This window comes from Triturus cristatus, chromosome 6 (assembly GCF_964204655.1).
Source record: "Triturus cristatus chromosome 6, aTriCri1.1, whole genome shotgun sequence".
Taxonomy (NCBI): Eukaryota; Metazoa; Chordata; class Amphibia; order Caudata; family Salamandridae; genus Triturus; species Triturus cristatus.
Genome location: NC_140589.1, coordinates 1,890,752,588 through 1,890,776,805, shown reverse-complemented (window position 1 = coordinate 1,890,776,805; position 24,218 = coordinate 1,890,752,588). Strand labels below are relative to the sequence as shown.

The 24,218-nt window shown below is 47.2% G+C and overlaps 1 protein-coding gene across 5 annotated transcripts in view; it reads left to right on the top strand.

Annotated features, from left to right (window-relative positions):
* The window catches only part of LOC146822320 (zinc finger protein 135-like), a 127,896-nt gene that overhangs the window by 36,277 nt on the left and 67,401 nt on the right, over nucleotides 1-24,218 (top strand). The window contains exon 1 of one of the 5 annotated variants that reach the window (XM_085613407.1): nucleotides 9,774-9,882. The exons of the other annotated variants lie outside the window; for them this stretch is intronic. The gene's annotated coding sequence lies outside the window, so the exon portion shown is untranslated. Of the gene's footprint in view, nucleotides 1-9,773; nucleotides 9,883-24,218 lie in introns of those variants that run through there. 5 annotated transcript variants of the gene reach the window in all.

Genomic DNA, 24,218 nt, shown 5'->3' with positions numbered 1-24,218 from the left:
GACATGAAAGTTTGTGAACCAAGATTTGAGAACTTTCAGGCATATGTTTTATTTACTTTACTTGACACATTTTTATAGCACGCCTGGACTATGTGGTATTAATGAACTTTGTTTAAACATGAGGCACACACAACTACATTTTTTGGGGGGAGGATACGCTTAGGAATTTAGGGTGATGGGCAAAAGAGAAGATTCTCAGTGCAACCTGTTGGACTAAGCAAAACTTGCGTAAAAAGTTCAGTCTCGAGATGTTTTGTGCAGGTGGGGAGAGAGGTAAGATTTCGTAGGTCAGGTGGCAGAGAGTTCCACCCTGTGGTGGCCGCCCTAGAGAAGGATGGCGGCCTATGGCGGTCTTGATCGTGTAAATTTATGGTAGGAATATTTCTCTCCATCCCTACCCCTTTGAACCTCCAGGGTTCAAAGGCCGGCACTTTCAGGCTAGTGCGCCACGCCTGTATTGCACGTAAACAAGCCTCCAACTCCCTTGCACACTCACTTGTCCGAGCGTGCTGAGGGCCTGGGAGCGAAGGGAGTGTTGTGTCTGTGTTGTCCCTGGTAGTGCTGCTGCAAAAACACCCTGCGCTGTACCTGGAGCGCCTCCTGCAGAGGAGCACACACACTCCGCTGTGGCGCGGAGAATAATAATAATAATCATGCTACTACTACCTGCCGAGACCATATGAAAATGCAGGATCCAATGAAGCTGACCCTCCTCTTGGTGTTGTCAGTTTCACGCCGGATGCATGTGGCGCAGAGTCCGGCCTGTCGACCTCACAGAGCCGAAACAATACACAAAGTATCGCGCTCTGGCTGCCCTGTCACAGTCGCCGGGCTACCGCAGCGCAGGTACTGGCCTCTGCCTGACACGGCGCAGCCCTCCCTGCCTGCCCCGACATTGACACAATCACCCAGGGAGAGTCTCTGACTGCGCTGCAGATGAATACGCCTGAGTCGTCGCAGTACATCTATACCACCTGTTTTTAGTTCACCCAGGCGCAGTGCGCAGCTGGTCAAGGTGCGGAAAATGTGGCGATGCGGACCAGCACATTAAAATGTGTTAGAGTAATGTCTAATGCGTGCTATTTGGCAGGGCTGCAGATTGGGACATGGCCCAATCTTACTTATTTGCTGGAGGTGGCAGATGTGCGTGGGGCCCCTTCACGGAATGCTTATTGCCCTCGAGGGCCCACATCTCCTTGGTGCCAGCCTAATGAAGATGGAAGCAGCCTGTTGTGGCTGGCACATTACTGGCAGGCCCGCAAGGACCTCATCCTCTGAATCCAGAACTAAACTGCGAGGGGGAGAGCATGCTGGGCGCCTCTGCCCCCGCACTATCCCGCTGTGCCTGCACCTACTCCCTGTGACTTGGGTGAAGTGGGGAGGCACAGCAATGCCACAATCCACACGGGAGGACTCATGTGGGAGACTGCACTCGCCGGTTCCCTCGCCTGCTGTAGACCATGTTGCTTGAGCAAGGAATCTGCTGTTTAAAAGAAAAGAAAAAACAGAAGAGAACCAAGCATGTGGGTGCCCTGGGTGGGACCAGAACACCCATGAAAAAAAAAAAAGGGGGAAAAACAGCATAGAAAAGAATGCAGTGCTAGACTGCACTTGAAATAAACAGTGCCCGGCCCGGTGTTCAGATATTCCCTGCCCCCAGCGAGGAGCGCCCCATAATGCCCTCCAAGGGCCTATTGATATATTTTGTCATCCTTGTGGCGCCACCAGGAGGGCCAGGGCACCACCAACATATTTCCTGAGTTGTGGGGGCTGAAGTAGTGAAGCAGCTACCCTGAGAGAGTCAAGTGCTACAAGGGGTTACTTGGTTCTTAATAAAGAGACAATTATGGAACTATTACTTGTGAAGGACCCGCATCCTTCGCAGCTAATAACCCAATTTCTTACCGTTTCCTTTGGAAGTTGGGTAGGATGGCAAGAAGCAAGGTGGCGGACCGGAGAATTTGCTTATGGTCAGTGATAGTGGAAGGCTCCTATTAGGAGGCCTTCTTGTCATTGGCCCATCTTGACATCAGACACATAGGGGCAGACTAGCCAGAGATAATATGTTTGATTTTGCACTTGTGCAAAACAAAAATATTGTTACGGTTGAGAACATAACTTTGTCATCGTTTCATTTTTAAAATGGCTTGAAAGGTCACAGACCCATTTCCCCCGCAGTCAGCTGGAGGTATAGCAATGAGACATGTAGGAACTGCATGAGGCGTTGATGGTGATCACAAGCAGGGAGATGTTGGAGGACCAGCCTTGAAAGGCGGAATCCATATGGGTACCAATGAATAACAGTATTGATGATTCTTCAGGTAGGAGTGGAACCAAAGCAGCTTTGAGCTCCTGTCTCTCTCCATTAGCACAATGTGTTTCTGAAATGGGGACGTCTGCAGCCCAATTGACGACGTATTTATAGGTGCTCTTGCTGTGCAAGGTGCCTCGCACCAGCCATGGTTGCTGGCCATCATCCAGTGATGAGCTAGAAGGCCGGCGGCCCTGCTTTGTGGATGAGCTGCCAATCCTAAGGGTCGTTTTCCATTGCTGTAATGCAGAGGTCTTCAAACCTTTTGATGCTGGGACCCCTTGTCAAAAATATTTATGCGTAAGGACCCCCTCCTGACAAAAATTTCTAGAACCTTGTACTCCTCAGTATCGACAACCATAAACTCCCCAATTACCACAGCCAATCATTTTTACAGTGGGAAAATAATATTAAACAGTGTTTAGCCAACCAAAGGCTAGTGAGCGTGGGGAAGTGGGGACGTGGTCAGAAGTGTAGCTAAAACCAAAGGGCCTCATTTATGAGGAATTGGCGTAGGGCAGCGCCGCAAGTCTTCATGCAGCGCGGCTGTTGGACTTGGCCCTTCTGGCAGGTTCACCCCTGAAACTTTTTGCTTTTATTGGTGACTTGGTGATAGTGATTTTTGGTTTCTGCGCACTTTCCCTGTGTCCCAGAGTAAAGTGCGTGTGCGCTCTGAGTGCATTTGGTGAGATAGGCCTGCCCTCCCATAGGAATGCATGGGGAATGTATGTGTCCCTGGTAGTTCCTGATGCGTGGGGTGTGCAGGCTCGAGTTTGGTATGTGCGGACTCGTGTGATTGAATGCTTCGCAATGATGTATGATGCGTGATTATGTCATGTGCGGAAGTGCCACTTCTAGGAGTTGGCATATTAGTGTAAAATGTGCAGTGACTGCCTGTCGCGTGATTGGCTGAGTGAGGTCATGTGACGGGCTAGGGAATCCCCAGAGTCAGGAGGAGTCACCCAGTGGTGAATAGGGAGATCAGCACCTAGATGGGTGGGAGGAGTACACCTGGGTCCTGAATAGGGCTGGGTTTTCCCCACACAATGCTGGCTCCGCCCCCTGTGGTGCGACTGATGACCCTGGCCTGCACTCTGAATAGGGAGAGGGGCTGAGCAAAACAAAGTGCTTAGGAACCAGTTGTAACTGGTTCGCCCCTTCCCTGCACCCTGAGACAAAGGGTTTTACTGTATAAAAATGGGGCTGTGTCCCCACAGAAACTGTTCTCTGCCAGGATCTTACCTGAGGGGGGCTGCTGCTGCTGCCGCTGGACCAGAGGACCGCCACTTGGACTACCTCCCTGCCTGGAGGCCCAGTGAGCTGAAATTATTAGGAGGACACTAACAAAAATTATATGTTGGTTTAGGGGTTAACTTTTTTGTGTTTTTGTTGGTGACGTTTTGCACATGTTCAATTTATGTATATTTGTGTTGTTGTATTTTTGCTTTGTTGCTTCCATTAAGGTCCGTGGTCATTTCTGTTGCAGGAAAGTCCAAATATTTTGATTAAATCTGTCTAGATTAATAAACTAGATATAGAGTCAATTAGTGTGCTCTTGTCCCAAGTTATTCTCTTATCTTTTCCTTTTGTACCTTCTTTGTTGCTTGCTCTTTAGGGACATTGCCGTGGTCGTTGGCGGGTGCCCACCCCGCTTATTGGTCTTAATTTCACGGCGGGTGCCCACCCCGCCGTGTATTTCATATCGCGAGGGAGCCCACCCCTTTTTCGGCCCGAGAATCACCGCCGCGGCCGGTGAAGCCCAGGAAGTCAGGCAGCGCTGACTGGGAAGTGGGCGTGGTCTGAAACAGGAAGCGGACGGGAGCCTACCCCGCGCTCCTGTGACGGAGATCAAGAAGACGAGGGCGGGAGCCTACCCCGCCTACGCCGGCTAAGGAGAGTCCCGCGTCGCCCGGAGGAAGCCAGCGGATCCGGGGAGTGGTGCTGGCGAAGGATTCCCGAGTCCCAGAGCGGGACTCCACCGAAGCGCTGCCGTCGCCTGGGACCTGCGCGTTCACCCGATGAGGCGCTCTGTTGAGCCCGTAGGCTCCGCATCCAAGCCCCGTGGAGCACCGAGACGACCGGAGGAGGTCTGAAGGAGTCCTCCAGAGTCCCGGTGAGTGAGGGGGCGGAGTGTTCGAGTTACGAGCCGATGAAGGCTCCGACGAGCGGGGGCATGGTGTGCGTGTCCAGAGCGCGCTGCGCGCTCTAACATACAGGGGCGCATTGCTTGATTCAGAGTCCGTAGGGACTCCAACGTTGGGGGCATCTTTGTATTTGAGCGCTCCTGCGCTCCAACGTTGGGGACATTGTGGTTCCCCGAGCCCCGTGAGGCTCCCAGGTAGAAGGGGCATTTCTTCAGTGATTGAGTGGCCCCAGATGGCAGCGGGCCACTTCCACCTTGCCCCACAGAGTTGTGCAGAGCCCCGAAGGCTCTAGGGGGCATTTTGTGCAGCTAGAGCCCAGGAGAGGCTCCACGTGAGTGTTGCAGATTTGTGTTGAAGGGTACGGTGGTGCCCACGCTCATTTCTCCAGCTGCCCAGCACTTAGTGGGCAGCTGCAACGTGTAGGTTGTGCCTTGTGCGCCCTGGTTTGCGCAGCCTGCGCCGGCGCGCCCTGACTTTGCTGGACACAGGGCGTCCTAGCCCCGACAAGGCCAGTTGGCCTAGGGACTGCCACAGGTGGTGGCGAATGTGAGTTTTGCGCTTTTGTCCCTGGTTCTTACACCGCTGAATGTGTTTTTATGCATCATGTGTTTTCCTTTCCTGCACCTCTGAATGTGTGTTTATGCGTCATGTGCCTTGTTCTACACCGCTGAATGTATTTTATGCATCATGTGTTTATGTGCTTAGACCCCTACAGGTATTGTGATACTTAGGTGGATGTTTTCTCCCTAGTACAGGTGGTGCTAGTGAGGTCCTGATTCCCTTCGCAATATTTTCCTAAGGTGGTTAGGGTTGCGTAGGTGGTACTTACCTGATACCAGTGGTTACTGGTTGTGTGCTACATGTGTTATTTTGCGCTACAGTAATTTTCTATCCTATGTTCTAAGTGCTACGTTCTAAAAGTGCTAATTCCTGACAGTGGTCCATGTGGCCCTGTCCCCTGTACATATAATCCCTTGTAAATTCTGCCCGTGCCTGTTGGCACATTGTAGAGTGTGTGTTCTTATCTAATGTGTTTTGGTATAATACAAAGGCTATTTTTATATAATACCTTGTGTGGAGTTTCCTTTGTGGTGGGCCTTGGGTGTTGTTGCTGAGTGCGCGCGCAAACGCTTTACACATTGCCTCAGAGATAAGCCAGACTGCTCGTGCCAAGCTACCAAGGGGGTGAGCAGGGGTTATCTTTGGCGTGTAACTCCCCAGCCCTGACTAGAGTGGTGGTTTCTGCCTGGCTTTGGCGCAAGCCCTAGCCAACCAGAAATCCCATTTCTAACATTGGTGATCAGCGGTGGGATTTGGACTTGCGTTTGCGCTGTACCGCAGCAGCGACTGGCTGCACCACAAAACTCTGCATTTAGATAGTCACATGGTATAGGGATTATTGTGCTAAAATTGTTCTTGAGTGTCATTTCTGTGGAAATGTGTTTCTGGATTCACCAGTAGGGTGGGATCCAGTGGTGGCAGCGTAATTGTGTCCAGTACATTTGTCCCCCGCCCTGCGCCCAGAGTCAGGTACCTGTGTCACTTGTGGTCAGGTTGAGGAATCAGGGGTGGTAGAAACTGCCTTACCAGTCCGAGGGGAGGGTTGTGTGTGGATGAGTGGTGTGTGGCACTAGGCAAGGGAGTGTGAGTTCTCTGGGATAGAGAGCTTGCTGAATCCTTTTGGTGAATTGTGTACTCCTGTTAAGCTCCGACCCCTAGGTTCCCTGTGTATCTTTTCACCAGAACGTCCGCCAGAATGGAGCCTTTTGATTCCTGTGATCTAGCTTGGCGCCAGAGGCAGGAGTTGGAAAGGTCCTGTAGAGAGAGAGGTATAAGGGTGGGAGAGTCAGACACTCTGTACAAACTTCAGGACCACCTGGTCCTATGGCAAAAGGGTCCATGGGATCTTGAGCACAGTATGGAAAGGGCCCGGGCCTCACACCTGGAGGGTGGTGGGTCTGTGGGGAGCCCTGAAGATTCAGAAGAGGAGGAAGAAGATGACAGTACCTGGACGCCAGTAGAGAGTGAAGACCCCATAGGTAGGGAGTCCCTTGCTGGGTCCAGCGTAGGAGGCAGCGCCTCATCCCTTTCCCTGTCCCCAGAGGAGTGGGAAGATAGGAGGAAAGAAAGGGAGCACCAGCTGACATTAGAAAAGCTCAGGTTACAGCATGCCCAGGCTATGGCGCAGCTGGAGGTCAAGAAGCAACAGCTAGAGGCTGAGAGGGCCTTTGCCAGAGAGAAACTAGCTCTGGAGGGTAGGTTATCCCCTGAGCGCAGTTATGGTTTTCTGGACTCCCCAGGGAGGGTTGAGTCCAGTGGTAGCAGCCATATAGATTCCAGTGTAGGAAATCCCAGTCACAGTTCCCCCAGTCTGGTACCTGTTTCCCAGGAGGAGGAGTTAAGGTTGAAATTCAGGGGCAGTAGGAAACTGTCTCACCAGTTTTGGGAGGAGTTTGTGGATAAATGTGAGGATGCACTGGCTGATTGGATAAGAATTCCCGCAGAATCTGATTTTGATAAACTGTTTGATCTGGTTCTCAAAGAACACCTGCTCAGTTGTTGTGTGCCGGGGTTGCGCCAACACCTGTTGGGGTGTGGATTGTCTGAGCCATTTGAGCTTGCGGATGAAGCAGAGCGCTGGGAAAGTGCTAGAGGTTCTCTAGAGTCATTAGGGAGTGACTCCAAAAGTAGTGGTTCAGGTATCTTCCAGCCCAGCGTGGTGGAAGAAGCTCAGAGTAGCACAGCTAGGTCCCAGGATAGTGAGGAGGGTGTAGGGGCTTACGGCCTGGCTCAGTGGAGCGGGAGTAAGTGGGTGACCGAGGGTCCCCAGACGTACGAAACCCTGCCTCAGGACTTGGATGGTTTCATGAGGGAACACCAAGTTGGGGACCTAGGCTGTCCTGTTAGTCCATTTGAGGAAGACCTCCTAGTGAGTAGAGGACCTGGAGCGCCTGTAAACAGGGCTCCTTTGGTTCTAGAGTCTGGCAGTACAGCTCCGGTAGGGAGGATACAGGAGTCCAGCATGAGGAGTGAGTGGGGGATGAGTTCCCCAGTGGAAGAGCCAGTGGGTCAGGGACTACCCAGTTGGGCTAGGATCCCGTGTAGTGACCAGGGTGACACCACTTCTGTTCTGGGGGATCTCTGCGCACTGTCAGGTGGACAGGGGACATGAGATCCGCGCCAGACAGACAGTCACTCGACATATGTGTCGTTTGTCAGCCTCAGTGGGATGGAGTGTAAATCCCCAGAAGTCCTGGAGTGCCAGGCGATTATTCCACCAAAGGTTCTAGGCCGGAGGTTGGAAGGCCAGGTTCGGGATCGGCCTGACCTGAGGGGTGGGACGTCTGTAACCAGCGTCCCGACCAGTTCTTCTTCCAGAGGTACCGCCCCCGTTGGTAGGGAGCAGGGCTCTGGAAGGGGGTGCAGAGGGTGGGAGAGCCCACCTCTGACCCCGGTGCAACCTGAGGGGTTAAACCCTGGGTTGGAATGGCGTTCTAGGTGTACCCCTCGCCAGAGGAGGAGGAACCTTAGGAGAAGAGGTAGGGGGAGGAGAGCCTTCCCTGAGACTCCTGGTCCGCCTGAGGTTGTAGACCCTAGGCTGGAGAACCAGTGGCAGTCTAGTCCTGTCTTGCAGACAGGAAGAGTGGAGAATGGCCGCTATGTGCCAGGGGTTACTACCCCCCACTCTGTGGTTAGGCAAAGACCGGTGGCACCTGGGTGGCCTAGGGCCTGGTCTTGGCCGCGGACAGCGTGGGAGTACCAGTGGGGTAGCCCAGTTGGTCCGGACAGTGGTTTTAGAAGGAATCCCATGGGTTCACCGTGGCGTAGAACAGGAGGGTGTCCCTGCAGTTGCGGGCCCGCGTCCGTATTCTATCGCCCAAAGCAGGGAAGCCCATCACGGCGGTGATTGGTCTGCCCTGCGTTTTTGGCTGGAAGGGGGTTGTGTTGGACTTGGCCCTTCTGGCAGGTTCACCCCTGAAAGTTTTTGCTTTTATTGGTGACTTGGTGATAGTGATTTTTGGTTTCTGCGCACTTTCCCTGTGTCCCAGAGTAAAGTGCGTGTGCACTCTGAGTGCATTTGGTGAGATAGGCCTGCCCTCCCATAGGAATGCATGGGGAATGTATGTGTCCCTGGTAGTTCCTGATGCGTGGGGTGTACAGGCTCGAGTTTGGTATGTGCGGACTCGTGTGATTGAATGCTTCGCAATGATGTATGATGCGTGATTATGTCATGTGCGGAAGTGCCACTTCTAGGAGTTGGCATATTAGTGTAAAATGTGCAGTGACTGCCTGTCGCGTGATTGGCTGAGTGAGGTCATGTGACGGGCTAGGGAATTCCTAGAGTCAGGAGGAGTCACCCAGTGGTGAATAGGGAGATCAGCACCTAGATGGGTGGGAGGAGTACACCTGGGTCCTGAATAGGGCTGGGTTTTCCCCACACAATGCTGGCTCCGCCCCCTGTGGTGCGACTGATGACCCTGGCCTGCACTCTGAATAGGGAGAGGGGCTGAGCAAAACAAAGTGCTCAGGAACCAGTTGTAACTGGTTCGCCCCTTCCCTGCACCCTGAGACAAAGGGTTTTACTGTATAAAAATGGGGCTGTGTCCCCACAGAAACTGTTCTCTGCCAGGATCTTACCTGAGGGGGGCTGCTGCTGCTGGACCAGAGGACCGCCACTTGGACTACCTCCCTGCCTGGAGGCCCAGTGAGCTGGCTCTGGGTCCAGCCTTGCCCCCCACCCCTGCCCTGCTGCATGCAGGGGGGAACTTTGCTGGACTTGGTTGGGATCCTCCTTTAGGCGCTGGGAGCGCTTTATTTTCCCTCTCTATGCGCCTGGAAGCGCTGGACTTGTCTTCAGCGCTGAGAGCGCTTTCACTTCTGCCCTTAGCGCTTTATTTCTGAAAGCCGGTGCCCACCCGGCGTTTGCCCCATCTTCGCTGATCTTAAAGTCCCCTGGCAGGTGCCCACCCTGCCAGGGACATTGCCGTGGTCGTTGGCGGGTGCCCACCCCGCTTATTGGTCTTAATTTCACGGCGGGTGCCCACCCCGCCGTGTATTTCATATCGCGAGGGAGCCCACCCCTTTTTCGGCCCGAGAATCACCACCGCGGCCGGGGAAGCCCAGGAAGTCAGGCAGCGCTGACTAGGACGTGGGCGTGGTCTGAAACAGGAAGCGGACGGGAGCCTACCCCGCCTCCGCCGGCGAAGGAGAGTCCCGCGTCGCCCGGAGGAAGCCAGCGGATCCGGGGAGTGGTGCTGGCGAAGGATTCCCGAGTCCCAGAGCGGGACTCCACCGAAGCGCTGCCGTCGCCCGGGACCTGCGCGTTCACCCGGTGAGGCGCTCTGTTGAGCCCGTAGGCTCCGCATCCAAGCCCTGTGGAGCACCGAGACGACCGGAGGAGGTCTGAAGGAGTCCTCCAGAGTCCCGGTGAGTGAGGGGGCGGAGTGTTCGAGTTACGAGCCAACGAAGGCTCTGACGAGCGGGGGCATGGTGTGCGTGTCCAGAGCGAGCTGCGCGCTCTAACATACAGGGGCGCATTGCTTGATTCAGAGTCCGTAGGGACTCCAACGTTGGGGGCATCTTTGTATTTGAGCGCTCCTGCGCTCCAACGTTGGGGACATTGTGGTTCCCCGAGCCCCGTGAGGCTCCCAGGTAGAAGGGGCATTTCTTCAGTGATTGAGTGGCCCCAGATGGCAGCGGGCCACTCCCACCTTGCCCCACAGAGTTGTGCAGAGCCCCGAAGGCTCTAGGGGGCATTTTGTGCAGCTATAGCCCAGGAGAGGCTCCACGTGAGTGCTGCAGATTTGTGTTGAAGGGTACGGTGGTGCCCACGCTCATTTCTCCAGCTGCCCAGCACTTAGTGGGCAGCTGCAAAGTGTAGGTTGTGCCTTGTGCGCCCTGGTTTGCGCAGCCTGCGCCGGCGCGCCCTGACTTTGCTGGACACAGGGCGTCCTAGCCCCGACAAGGCCAGTTGGCCTAGGGACTGCCACAGGTGGTGGCGAATGTGAGTTTTGCGCTTTTGTCCCTGGTTCTTACACCGCTGAATGTGTTTTTATGCATCATGTGTTTTCCTTTCCTGCACCTCTGAATGTGTGTTTATGCGTCATGTGCCTTGTTCTACACCGCTGAATGTATTTTATGCATCATGTGTTTATGTGCTTAGACCCCTACAGGTATTGTGATACTTAGGTGGATGTTTTCTCCCTAGTACAGGTGGTGCTAGTGAGGTCCTGATTCCCTGTGCAATATTTTCCTAAGGTGGTTAGGGTTGCGTAGGTGGTACTTACCTGATACCAGTGGTTACTGGTTGTGTGCTACATGTGTTATTTTGCGCTACAGTAATTTTCTATCCTATGTTCTAAGTGCTACGTTCTAAAAGTGCTAATTCCTGACAGTGGTCCATGTGGCCCTGTCCCCTGTACATATAATCCCTTGTAAATTCTGCCCGTGCCTGTTGGCACATTGTAGAGTGTGTGTTCTTATCTAATGTGTTTTGGTATAATACAAAGGCTATTTTTATATAATACCTTGTGTGGAGTTTCCTTTGTGGTGGGCCTTGGGTGTTGTTGCTGGGTGCGCGCGCAAACGCTTTACACATTGCCTCAGAGATAAGCCTGACTGCTCGTGCCAAGCTACCAAGGGGGTGAGCAGGGGTTATCTTTGGCGTGTAACTCCCCAGCCCTGACTAGAGTGGTGGTTTCTGCCTGGCTTTGGCGCAAGCCCTAGCCAACCAGAAATCCCATTTCTAACAGCGGCCCTACACCAATTCACCATATTTATGAAATACAGTGGATTCCTGTCCTATCCCCTTGTGTTGGAACACAAATTGCTGCCTAGCACCAACATAGGCAGGGTTGTTTTTTGGGCCAGAATGGGGCACCTTCCTTCACAAAAACACTCCCAGTCCAGGTAGTTTGTGTCCTGCTTCACATCACATCACCTTCAATGAAGTAGAGATGTTTCTTTGTGTCCATCAGTTCCAGTAGGATAGCCTTTGCCCTGGAAGAAGGGACTCCTAAAAGGACATTTCCGCTTCAAAACACCTTAGCACTGGAGTTGGGCTACATGCCAATTCACCCACTTCTTGTGTCGAGCTGTGCAGAGACAGCCAAACCCAGCCATAGCCCTTGATTGACTGAATGCTTTCTTGGTCTCATATACCACGTCAAGTGGACAATTTGGAATGCCTGTCATTGCCAAGGAAATCAGAGTGACTGTGAGGATTGGGAAGCTGGTTTCAATGAAGCTGAAAACATCTAGACTTGGATGCACTTGGATTTGATTGGATCTCCACTTATTTAATTTCAGAGGCTGTTTTACTTGATTCAAATACTAGTTGCAGCTGGCACTATGAGTAAAGTTCACCTTTTTTACTTTGAGGAGCTCACTGTGCCAGTACAGAGTAAAGGACCGAACAGGAGCCACAAAGATTGGCTTTCTTTCTCTGTCTTCAGGAAAAGAGCTGCTTTTTCTGCAACTCAAACGAAAATGAGGCAGACAGCAAGGTGCGCTGATGATAACATGCTTTATTCAAGCTGAGAACCGCCAGCCATCTGCTCCCTGTGCTGCTGTGAATACCGCCTTTATATTCTGCTTCACAAAGTATAGGACTTGACTGTCCCTGCAATGGCAGACGCTGATGACCCACCTGTGGTGATTTCACCAGCCCTGTGTCTGCGCACACTCCCTTTATTGCGACAGCCCACACAGTGTCTACCTTCACCTGCCAATCCAAAGCGACTCAGAGACTTCTTGCTGAAGTTGTGACACCTTTCTGTTGCATGCCACAGCCTGGCAACTCACCACATGCCAAAGTCACAACGGAGGACATTTTCACACTGGTGTGTGTTGCAGAGCTCAGTACGTCTGTGCCAAATAGTGAAACTAAACAATCTGCCCTGCATTTGGAAGCCAAACATTGCACATAGGCTTCTTCACATGGCTAAATACATTAGGGCCAATTACGATCTCACTAGGAAAGCCCTCCGTACGACTCTGATCTTGAGGGCTTTCTTAGCGAATCGCGCTGTGCGAGTCCAACCGAATGAGTACAATGCAGCCGTATACTGACTGACTCGGTTCGCTCGGACTCCTATTGAACTCTATGGGAGCCTGTGTACTGACACATACACAGGCTCCCATAGTAAACAAGCATTGGCATAGCCAATAGCTCTCGCCTTTGGGATCTTATAAGTGTTTAGCCATGCAGCACATAAGCTGCGAGGTTACAAACATCAGAAAGTACATTCAGCGGCCGGTCACATTTCATGTGAGTTGCTTTTTTAGGCATTCAAAAAATTGCTTGGTTTACTAACAGTGCCCAATTGTTACTGGTGACAGGGAGGTAGGTACAGGCAGGCTGTTGTTAAAGTGCCCTAACAGTGACTTCAAAATAAACCCCATAGATGAACCACATAAAGGTAGTTGAAAAGGGTGACACTCCTCTGCAAACAGCCCTAAGTGTGTTGATGACTTGGGTTTTAGAGGGGGTGAGTATGCAAACCTTACAGGCAGGTCTGAATTTAAAGACAGCCACTCTGAATTGGATATAAAGTGGCAACCCTGCGGTACCTGAGCTCAGTGCCTAACAAGGGGAGTACCCCAAAAATTATCTGCAGGGGTCAAGCCTGCTATCTGTCAAAAGTCCGGGAACTGACATGTACAACACACACTCCGTTTACAGTTCTCTATTAAACACTGTGAGTGGTATGTGTGGGATAAAACGGAAAAAAAATCATTCTGATATTTAGTAGTAATTCACAAAAGTGAGGACCATTGCTCCAAAATACTGTTCCAGATACCTAGTGATAGACAGCACAAGCATTGGCAAAGCCACTAGGTCTTGGTAATCAGAGAGCTATTGGCCTTGTCAATGTCAATGTCTTTTAGCCATGCTGAATAGCAAGCAACAGGGCTTCTGTTCAGCATGGCTGAAAGTCAATATGTATACACAACCAACATGTCATCTGTGGACACATTGTATTAAAATACGAGCCGCATTAGAACGCTCACGCCGATATGATGCCGAATTTTAACATGCAAGCTACGGTAAACAAAACCAACCCAACCACCAATCATATGAGATGGGCATACCACAACATTAGCTTTTTCTGCTCCATCCATTTTATTCCCCAATTTCAACATGGCAGCTATGGGGAGGGGAATTTTTTATTTAACTCGAACAAGGATAGCGGCTACTACTCATGTGTAATACAGCTGCAATAGACCCACCCTGCACCCCGACTGAACCACCAGAGGGGCAAATTCTGCGCATTGCAAACATGGAGCATGACGGCACGCCATTATAGTGTATGAACCTAACAGTAAATCTTGTCGACTCAGCAGGTAGCGAAAAACTGCATGCTCTCCATGTGAATTGAAAAACAGTTTGAGGAGTCTTTTGTCGTGGCATGCATCGTGCCTCCCATAATGCAGCTTATCGCTTTCAACATGTCAAAGTGTGGGCTTTAAAAGCTTTGCCTTCGTGCAAGGATTGTCTGATGGAAAAACACGAGAAAACAAAAAGGTAGCATTTCTGTGGTTGCGTCTGCTTTCATTGCCCTCAATGTACCCGCTTTTTATGTCCATCTTCAGGAGTCTGCCCGGACTTGGTAGCTCCAGCTGCCGATGTTGATGCTCGGCGCTAATTAAAACAATAGCGCTTCTAATGTGTGGGAGAATGAACATTCAGCAAAGACCTGCTTGGCGTACTAATGTGGGAGAGGGGAAAAATACACGTGCACAAAGAAACCTACTCAACCAGACGTGTGTTCTTCATGCACAACATGTGTCCCCTTTCAGGCATAAACAGTGATGACAACACAACTAGAGGCATGCACTGCTGACACAAGCATCGGCTAGCAAGCTTGATAAAAGCAACAAACCACGAAGCACAAACAGGAACACACACAACCAGAGCAGGGCAATGCAGCTGCAAAGTTTGTCCATTTGCATGTTGAGAACTGTAACGCATACACACACACACACGCACAGATGGGGGCACTACAATACAAATTTGTTTGTAGGATTAGATCCACCGAAGCACACAAACAGCTGCACAGAAGGCAAAAGGCGGTAACTGCAGATCAGCTTGTCTTTCCGCAGACTTAAAATCATCCACACACAAATGCCCAATGAAAGCAAGTTTCCATAAATAAATTACGCCGCAAGTCCTGTGTCCACAGAAAGTGCTGCCAGCTGCACGCATGGTCACCTTTTAAACAAGAGAGGGCGATGGTGAGAGCGAGAGTAGAGGAATGTCAACAAGCGCGCATGGCCATGCTAATTGAAAACAGATGGCCCCTGCGCACCTGCAAGATGGATGCCAGCACAAGGACGAGTGCTTGAAAAGAGCTGACCGATTTTTAAAGGTCACTCCTAAAGCAGAGCTGCGTGCTGCCCTAGGCTCGACCTAAAAAGAGGTGGGAAAAGATTACACCCTGTGGCAGACACCCCATGTTGCCCGCCATTCAGTGCATGCTTGGATCAGGGGGACCCATTCGCTCCCCCTAGCGACCGATTCGGAGGCCTCCGGATGAAGGGGGACCTGCTACATCCCCCGGAAGTCCGATTCCGACAGCCGTTTCGTCTCGCAGAGACAAAGTTGATACAGCTGTCTGAATCGCGCATCGTACTCGCTCGTTCGGAATCCAGCTCCATTGCGTGGCACGATTCACCTCTGAACGAGTCTGACTGACATCTGGTTTGGAAACAATTTGGTTGCCGTGGACGAGATCTTCGCATCGTACTTGGTCGTTCTGAGCAGGCGACGACTCTGTCGGAAACATAGACTCCGAATCGGATTTGCGCGGTCTGGAACCCGTCTGCAGGCCTTTCAGCCGCATAATGTTACTACTCTTTTATTGAAGAGATTATTACTGTGCAATTTAACTTAGCAGAAATGAAAGAATTTTCTCTTTTAAAAGAAATAACACTAACTGTACAATGCAGTTATTGCCTTTTGTCCCTGAGCTACCTGCAACTGGCGCAGACTTGTACTTCATTTCACCCTTCTAGAGCAGGTCCTGTCTATTGAACAAAAGTCAGTAATAATTCCCCTTCTGTATTAAAGCAAAATATGTTCTATATCTATATTCGCAGCTCTAACTCAATCATTCACCAGGATAAGACCACAAAGAAAATCCCTCAGAAAAACTGATATAAAAAATACAGTATTTTTTATTTAAAAATTATTCAACAGCTGATATTGCACAATAAAAAATTCCTATTACACAGAATTCAAAACATTAAAAATTGCAGAAAGCAATACGACAAATGTACACAAAAGCAGTGCAATAAAATGTGACATACACAGTATTATTAAACAATGGGAGATTCAGTAAGAGAAATTCATATTTTCTTATCAAGAGGAGAGACATATGATCTAGATCAATTGTTTTCCTAGCTGATTATGTCAGCACACAAGTATTTCGGAGAACAAGCGTCAGTTCAATCTATATCTGCACTCCTATGTTGTGCGTCGACGCGTTTCGGTGGAAATCAGAGAATAAACGACCACCTTCTTCAGGACATATGTTATATTCTCCCAAACACTAGGTTAAAATCTAAATCAGATAACAAAATATACATGTTAAAAGCATATAAGACAGTCTTATCATTTAGATGCAGTGTTACTAGTTAAGTAAAACTATCAAGCTAACAATTGCCAGAGACACACTTAGAAATACCCCCATGAGTCCCAGCTTAAGCAAAGGGATATATTTGCTAACAGGGTGTTGTTAACCTGGTGATTCAACAATCGAACATTCATTCATGTAAACAAAAACATTTGTTTCAACCACTCATTCTGCTATGCTCATACCAAATAAATGTCCCCATGATATTAGTATACCTTATGTGTAGGACGTGTTGAAAAATGGCTGCAAAGGGGATATTAGCCTCCTCCTATAGCCACCTCAGGATCACTCAAATGGGTCGCATACCGTTTAATTCGCCCATCCGTCTAAGAAACAAAGATGTATATAAAAAAAGATCTTGGATCTAATCTCAAGGTTCAAGAGTGTCGCATATAACCTTATACGAATGCCTCAACGTACCTGTAATTGTATGTACTTCAGGTCAATATATACAAATATTGGCGGTAGAATTGATCTAAAAGAGAACAGAATTCATCATGATACGTTTATGTATAGAGTATAAACTCTTTTGTATTGAGTCAGAAGGACTGGAGCTGATGAACTCCAAGGGTATACCTTTAAAGGGTAGATAACCTCTTATTCTTAGAGTGGAGACAGGGTGTGTGAAGACGGGATGTATGGGAGACCCTTATTCTTCCCTCACATAAAGGCCACACAAATCGTGTTCCTATTGATAAAGAGAAAAAGAACGTATCAAATCCTATACTTCCTTCAATCTGCTATATATTAGAGTCTCTACCATTGTTTAGCCAACCCTGTTTCCTCCTATTTAAATGCTAAACTACTCTCATTCACTAACCAAGCTGTATAACGGCATAAACCCTACTGTTTCTATCAAGGGATACAGCTACCCCATAAAGTGTTACACGAAGATAGGTACCATGGCCCACACTGTCACTTGTTTAAACAATGGGAGTGGGACTATATTGCGGGCTAAGAACCCCCCACCACTGGTCATTGTCTGTCCTTACTAATATACGGGTGTAATGAGAAGCCTAAGAGGCGCGTCTAAGTTTAAGAAAAAACGGCAGCTACCCAGCGTTATTCGAAGGGCTCACCTTATAACAGCGCATCAGCGTCCTATTTCATCTCCGGGTCCAAGCTCCTCGACGACCCACAACCGACTGATAGACCTTATATAGTGGGTGTAAACACACCCCCCGATCCGAAAATGCCGCCAGCTGTGTATGTGCTTAGGAAGTAATCCTACAGAACACAGAGGATACGCGCAATCGGCTCTAGAAACAACGACAAACTATGGCGGCCATCTTACAGTGTAGTTCGTCCAGCCGATACTATAAGACCCGCGGCAATATCGTGGTAGAAAATAAGCCCAGTAAACTTATAAAATAAAGGGAAACCATGGCGGCCATGTTGGATATGTATCCATGAAGCCTACGCCTCCAGAGATATATAAAAACCATAACTCAACGAGCCAGTGATATCACAACCAAAGGACTTAATTTTTTTTTTAATTATCATAGACCTCAGATTATCAATGGCGGCCACTAGTATTACCCTAAATCTGAGGTCTCCAGAATTATATAAAGACTACACACGTAAATATAGTTCGGGCAGTATCCTAGAAAATGGGCTATTCTGTTGACAAAGGCTGTATGTCTTATCTGATAGATCTTTATAAAAAAGCCAGACATTTACAACCGTGTGTATATATAGTTAATTTTACTTTAGAAAAAACCTTTTGCGACACCTCCTATCTTAATTTCTGCACTATAGACGGGTAAAGTTCACAAATGATGTTACAATGATGAAAAACATATCATCTTAGTAACCGTTCCCATTCTTCCTTCGAGTTAAGGCCATTCCGCATTGTATTGAACAGGGAAATATACCACTGTTCTCTTGCCTTCCTTTTCTGTTCCATGTTACCGCCACGGCCACCCATCCAGATTTTCTCTAGTATGAACCACTGTATGTCAGCATCATTGTGGCCAACTTCAATGTAGTGGGTGACCAGAGGGGCATTCACTTTTTTAGTGCGTATCGCTGAGCGATGTTCTTGTAGTCTAGTGCGTAACTTCCTACCCGTTTCCCCAACATATCCTTTCCCACAGGGACAACGGAGGAAGTACACAATGTTTTTACTCCTGCAATTGTTCAGGGATCTAGACGAGACCTTGCGTCCATTGTATTCGAGAGTCTCGGATTCCAGACATAGGGGGCAAACATTACAGTTGCCACATCTCACATTACCAAGAGCCCGGGTTCCCTCTAACGTACTCTGTCCTCTGCCTTGATTTTCTCTGTACGTATGGACCAGCTCATTCCTTAAATTCTTATTTCTTTTAAATGCAAAGATAGGTCTTTCTAACTTCTTGTCCTCATCATTATTGATAATGTGCCAATTGCTATTAATAACATTTTTTATACGATTGCTGATGTGCGAAAACTGGCTGACGAAGACGATCTTCTCAAAATCTTTTTTATCCTTCTTTGTTTTAGTCAGCATGGCCTCTCTATTGTAGAATCTAGCCCGCTTAAATGAGTGAGCAATCAACTTTTTAGGATATCCTCTCTCCTTAAATTTCTTTTTCATAATATCAGCGTGTTTGTAAAAATCGCTGATCTCTGAACAGTTTCTCCGGAGACGGAGGAACTGACTAAAAGGGATGTTGTCTCTTTGCGATTTTGGGTGGAAACTGGAATAATGTAGCAGGGTGTTTTTAGCTGTAGGCTTGGTAAACAGTTCCACTTCCAAACAGCCCTCTACATCTTTGATAGTGATGTCCAGAAAATCTATCCTGCTGCTGCTCCACTGAGAAGTGAATTTGAGGTTCGGGTCTCCCAGGTTGAGCCAGATTAGAAATTCTTCTAAAACTTGGACTCCACCTTCCCAAATAAAAAAAATATCATCAATATAACGATACCAGCCAACCACATTCTCAAAGAAGGGGGCTAGTTCGTTAAAGATGTGTTTACTCTCAAATTCACCAACATAGAGGCAGGCCAAACTAGGCGCACAGGTAGCCCCCATGCTGGTGCCTTTCTTTTGCTTATAAAGCTGATCCTTAAACAAAAAAATATTATTCATAAGGACCATCCTAGCACAATCAACAATGAAATTCATATCAGCTCCTTCTAGGTCAATATTATCAATAGCTCTACGCACAACCTCTACTGTAGCACTCTGAGGGATGTTCGTATAAAGAGACTCAATGTCAAGAGTCACCAGACATTGAGTCTCCCCACAGAACCGCTGGCCCTCAAGTAGAGATATCATGTGGGCCGAGTCCCGAACATAGGACTTCAGACCCATAACGATGGGTCGAAGAAAGTGGTCCACATATTTGCTTAGTGGCTCCGTTAAAGAGTTAATGCTACTGACAATTGGTCTCATCGGAGGGTTATAATAGTCCTTGTGAATTTTGGGGAGACCATACAATGCGGGTATCTTAGATTCCTCATTATGTAAAAAGTTATATTCTTCCTCACAAATCCATTCTTTATCTTTGGCCTCATTAAGAAGCAAACCACAGTCCTTTGTCAAGGTGGCTAATTGATTTCTTGAAACAGGCTCGTAGTGTTCCCTATTTGCTAGCATCTCCAGCATTTTCTGTTCATAGTCTAAGGTGTTGAAAACAACTATCCCGCCGCCTTTGTCTGCCGGCTTTATGGTTAGTGTTACATCATCTTTGAGGAGTTTCAGGGCTTCTCTTTCAGCTCTACTGAGGTTATTGTCAAATGGTTTGGGGTTTTCAGATAGAATACATTGTATTCCACTTTCTACCGATTTTTCAAAAATCTCATGGTTTTTATTAACCATAGCCAAGGTAGGAGTGAAGTTAGATTTAGGTTTAAACCCAGATACATTATTATTGACCCTTACAGGACGATCTTCGAAAAATCTCCGAAGTCTGATTTTTCTAAAGAAGGCGCGTAAGTCCTTTTCCAATTGATATTTGTTTATGTAGGACGATGGAATAAAACTTAACCCTTTACTCAAGACCCTAATTTCTGTCTCGGTGAGGGTTCTATCCGACAGATTGATTACTGGTGTTCCGATTGGCGCCAATATCGTTGGTTCCTTGTCCATAGGTATTCCTGTTGTGGAGGAGGAGGGCCGCGAAATTGTTGTCCTCTTCCTTGATTCGAGTTGAATTTTTGGCCCCTCCTTGGTCTTTGCTCTAAAAAAGCCGGGGGACCTGAATCACCATAGTTACCTCTACTATTCTCATCATCTTTTCGTGCGCTCTCTTCTTCGCTGCTTGAGCCAGACGTATCTGAGAAGGTGACCTGTTTCCTACCTCCTCTCCTATAAATAGGTCTATTGTATGGTCGTTCCCAACCCGGTTCTTGTTTTTGTTGATAATATTTATCATTAAGGTATGGATAGGCCAGTTCAGCGCTAAATCTCTCAATATCTTTTTTCAATTTATTCTGCTTCTTATTAAACAGATATTCACTGTATCCTTCAATGTCTTTATTGATCTCATCTAACCTTTTCTTTGCATCCTCAATCCCTGTACTTTCTTTCAGCTCTCTTTCTAGCTTCTCTATGGCTTCCTTCTCAATAATGATCAGTTCATGCGCTGTCTCAATAATGAGAAGCATCCAATCCCTACTGCACCTATTTGCAATCTGGGTCCATACTTCTAGGAACTTTTTATTCTCTATAAAGAGACCTGGTTCATTGCGAACCTGTAGGCCAATAGGGATTGTACCTGCCTTAACATATTCTATTAAGAAGTCCGCATGTGCTTCTGTGCGTATCAACTTCTTTTTGAGGCTCACCAGCCTTCCCCAATTTTCACCTCTCCCAGATACAACAGTGATCTTGTTGCCATTTTTTGTATTCATGATTTTATTAAATTGATCATCACTAAAGCCAAAGGTCTTAAAGTGATCCATGGCCAGTAAGCTCATGGAAAAATATCTCAAAGGAGAGACTCTCCAGCCAGAGGGCTGTACTTCAATGCGCCAAACAAAGAGAGAGGGGCCCCGTGCCACAGAAAGGGGTGGAGCACCAGTTAGACAAAAGTCAGTAATAATTCCCCTTCTGTATTAAAGCAAAATATGTTCTATACCTATATTCGCAGCTCTAACTCAATCATTCACCAGGATAAGACCACAAAGAAAATCCCTCAGAAAAACTGATATAAAAAATACAGTATTTTTTATTTAAAAATTATTCAACAGCTGATATTGCACAATAAAAAATTCCTATTACACAGAATTCAAAACATTAAAAATTGCAGAAAGCAATACGACAAATGTACACAAAAGCAGTGCAATAAAATGTGACATACACAGTATTATTAAACAATGGGAGATTCAGTAAGAGAAATTCATATTTTCTTATCAAGAGGAGAGACATATGATCTAGATCAATTGTTTTCCTAGCTGATTATGTCAGCACACAAGTATTTCGGAGAACAAGCGTCAGTTCAATCTATATCTGCACTCCTATGTTGTGCGTCGACGCGTTTCGGTGGAAATCAGAGAATAAACGACCACCTTCTTCAGGACATATGTTATATTCTCCCAAACACTAGGTTAAAATCTAAATCAGATAACAAAATATACATGTTAAAAGCATATAAGACAGTCTTATCGTTTAGATGCAGTGTTACTAGTTAAGTAAAACTATCAAGCTAACAATTGCCAGAGACACACTTAGAAATACCCCCATGAGTCCCAGCTTAAGCAAAGGGATATATTTGCTAACAGGGTGTTGTTAACCTGGTGATTCAACAATCGAACATTCATTCATGTAAACAAAAACATTTGTTTCAACCACTCATTCTGCTATGCTCATACCAAATAAATGTCCCCATGATATTAGTATACCTTATGTGTAGGACGTGTTGAAAAATGGCTGCAAAGGGGATATTAGCCTCCTCCTATAGCCACCTCAGGATCACTCAAATGGGTCGCATACCGTTTAATTCGCCCATCCGTCTAAGAAACAAAGATGTATATAAAAAAAGATCTTGGATCTAATCTCAAGGTTCAAGAGTGTCGCATATAACCTTATACGAATGCCTCAACGTACCTGTAATTGTATGTACTTCAGGTCAATATATACAAATATTGGCGGTAGAATTGATCTAAAAGAGAACAGAATTCATCCTGATACGTTTATGTATAGAGTATAAACTCTTTTGTATTGAGTCAGAAGGACTGGAGCTGATGAACTCCAAGGGTATACCTTTAAAGGGTAGATAACCTCTTATTCTTAGAGTGGAGACAGGGTGTGTGAAGACGGGATGTATGGGAGACCCTTATTCTTCCCTCACATAAAGGCCACACAAATCGTGTTCCTATTGATAAAGAGAAAAAGAACGTATCAAATCCTATACTTCCTTCAATCTGCTATATATTAGAGTCTCTACCATTGTTTAGCCAACCCTGTTTCCTCCTATTTAAATGCTAAACTACTCTCATTCACTAACCAAGCTGTATAACGGCATAAACCCTACTGTTTCTATCAAGGGATACAGCTACCCCATAAAGTTATACACGAAGATAGGTACCATGGCCCACACTGTCACTTGTTAAAACAATGGGAGTGGGACTATATTGCGGGCTAAGAACCCCCCACCACTGGTCATTGTCTGTCCTTACTAATATACGGGTGTAATGAGAAGCCTAAGAGGCGTGTCTAAGTTTAAGAAAAAACGGCAGCTACCCAGCGTTATTCGAAGGGCTCACCTTATAACAGCGCATCAGCATCCTATTTCATCTCCGGGTCCAAGCTCCTCGACGACCCACAACCGACTGATAGACCTTATATAGTGGGTGTAAACACACCCCCCGATCCGAAAATGCCGCCAGCTGTGTATGTGCCTAGGACGTAATCCTACAGAACACAGAGGATACGCGCAATCGGCTCTAGAAACAACGACAAACTATGGCGGCCATCTTACAGTGTAGTTCGTCCAGCCGATACTATAAGACCCGCGGCAATATCGTGGTAGAAAATAAGCCCAGTAAACTTATAAAATAAAGGGAAACCATGGCGGCCATGTTGTGATATGTATCCATGAAGCCTACGCCTCCAGAGATATATAAAAACCATAACTCAACGAGCCAGTGATATCACAACCAAAGGACTTAAAAGATTTTTTAATTATCATAGACCTCAGATTATCAATGGCGGCCACTAGTATTACCCTAAATCTGAGGTCTCCAGAATTATATAAAGACTACACACGTAAATATAGTTCGGGCAGTATCCTAGAAAATGGGCTATTCTGTTGACAAAGGCTGTATGTCTTATCTGATAGATCTTTATAAAAAAGCCAGACATTTACAACTGTGTGTATATATAGTTAATTTTACTTTAGAAAAAACCTTTTGCGACACCTCCTATCTTAATTTCTGCACTATAGACGGGTAAAGTTCACAAATGATGTTACAATGATAAAAAACATATCATCTTAGTAACCGTTCCCATTCTTCCTTCGAGTTAAGGCCATTCCGCATTGTATTGAACAGGGAAATATACCACTGTTCTGATGAGACCAATTGTCAGTAGCATTAACTCTTTAACGGAGCCACTAAGCAAATATGTGGACCACTTTCTTCGACCCATCTTTGTTTCTTAGACGGATGGGCGAATTAAACGGTATGCGACCCATTTGAGTGATCCTGAGGTGGCTATAGGAGGAGGCTAATATCCCCTTTTGCAGCCATTTTTCAACACGTCCTACACATAAGGTATACTAATATCACGGGGACATTTATTTGGTATGAGCATAGCAGAATGAGTGGTTGAAACAAATGTTTTTGTTTACATGAATGAATGTTCGATTGTTGAATCACCAGGTTAACAACACCCTGTTAGCAAATATATCCCTTTGCTTAAGCTGGGACTCATGGGGTATTTCTAAGTGTGTCTCTGGCAATTGTTAGCTTGATAGTTTTACTTAACTAGTAACACTGCATCTAAACGATAAGACTGTCTTATATGCTTTTAACATGTATATTTTGTTATCTGATTTAGATTTTAACCTAGTGTTTGGGAGAATATAACATATGTCCTGAAGAAGGTGGTCGTTTATTCTCTGATTTCCACCGAAACGCGTCGACGCACAACATAGGAGTGCAGATATAGATTGAACTGACGCTTGTTCTCCGAAATAC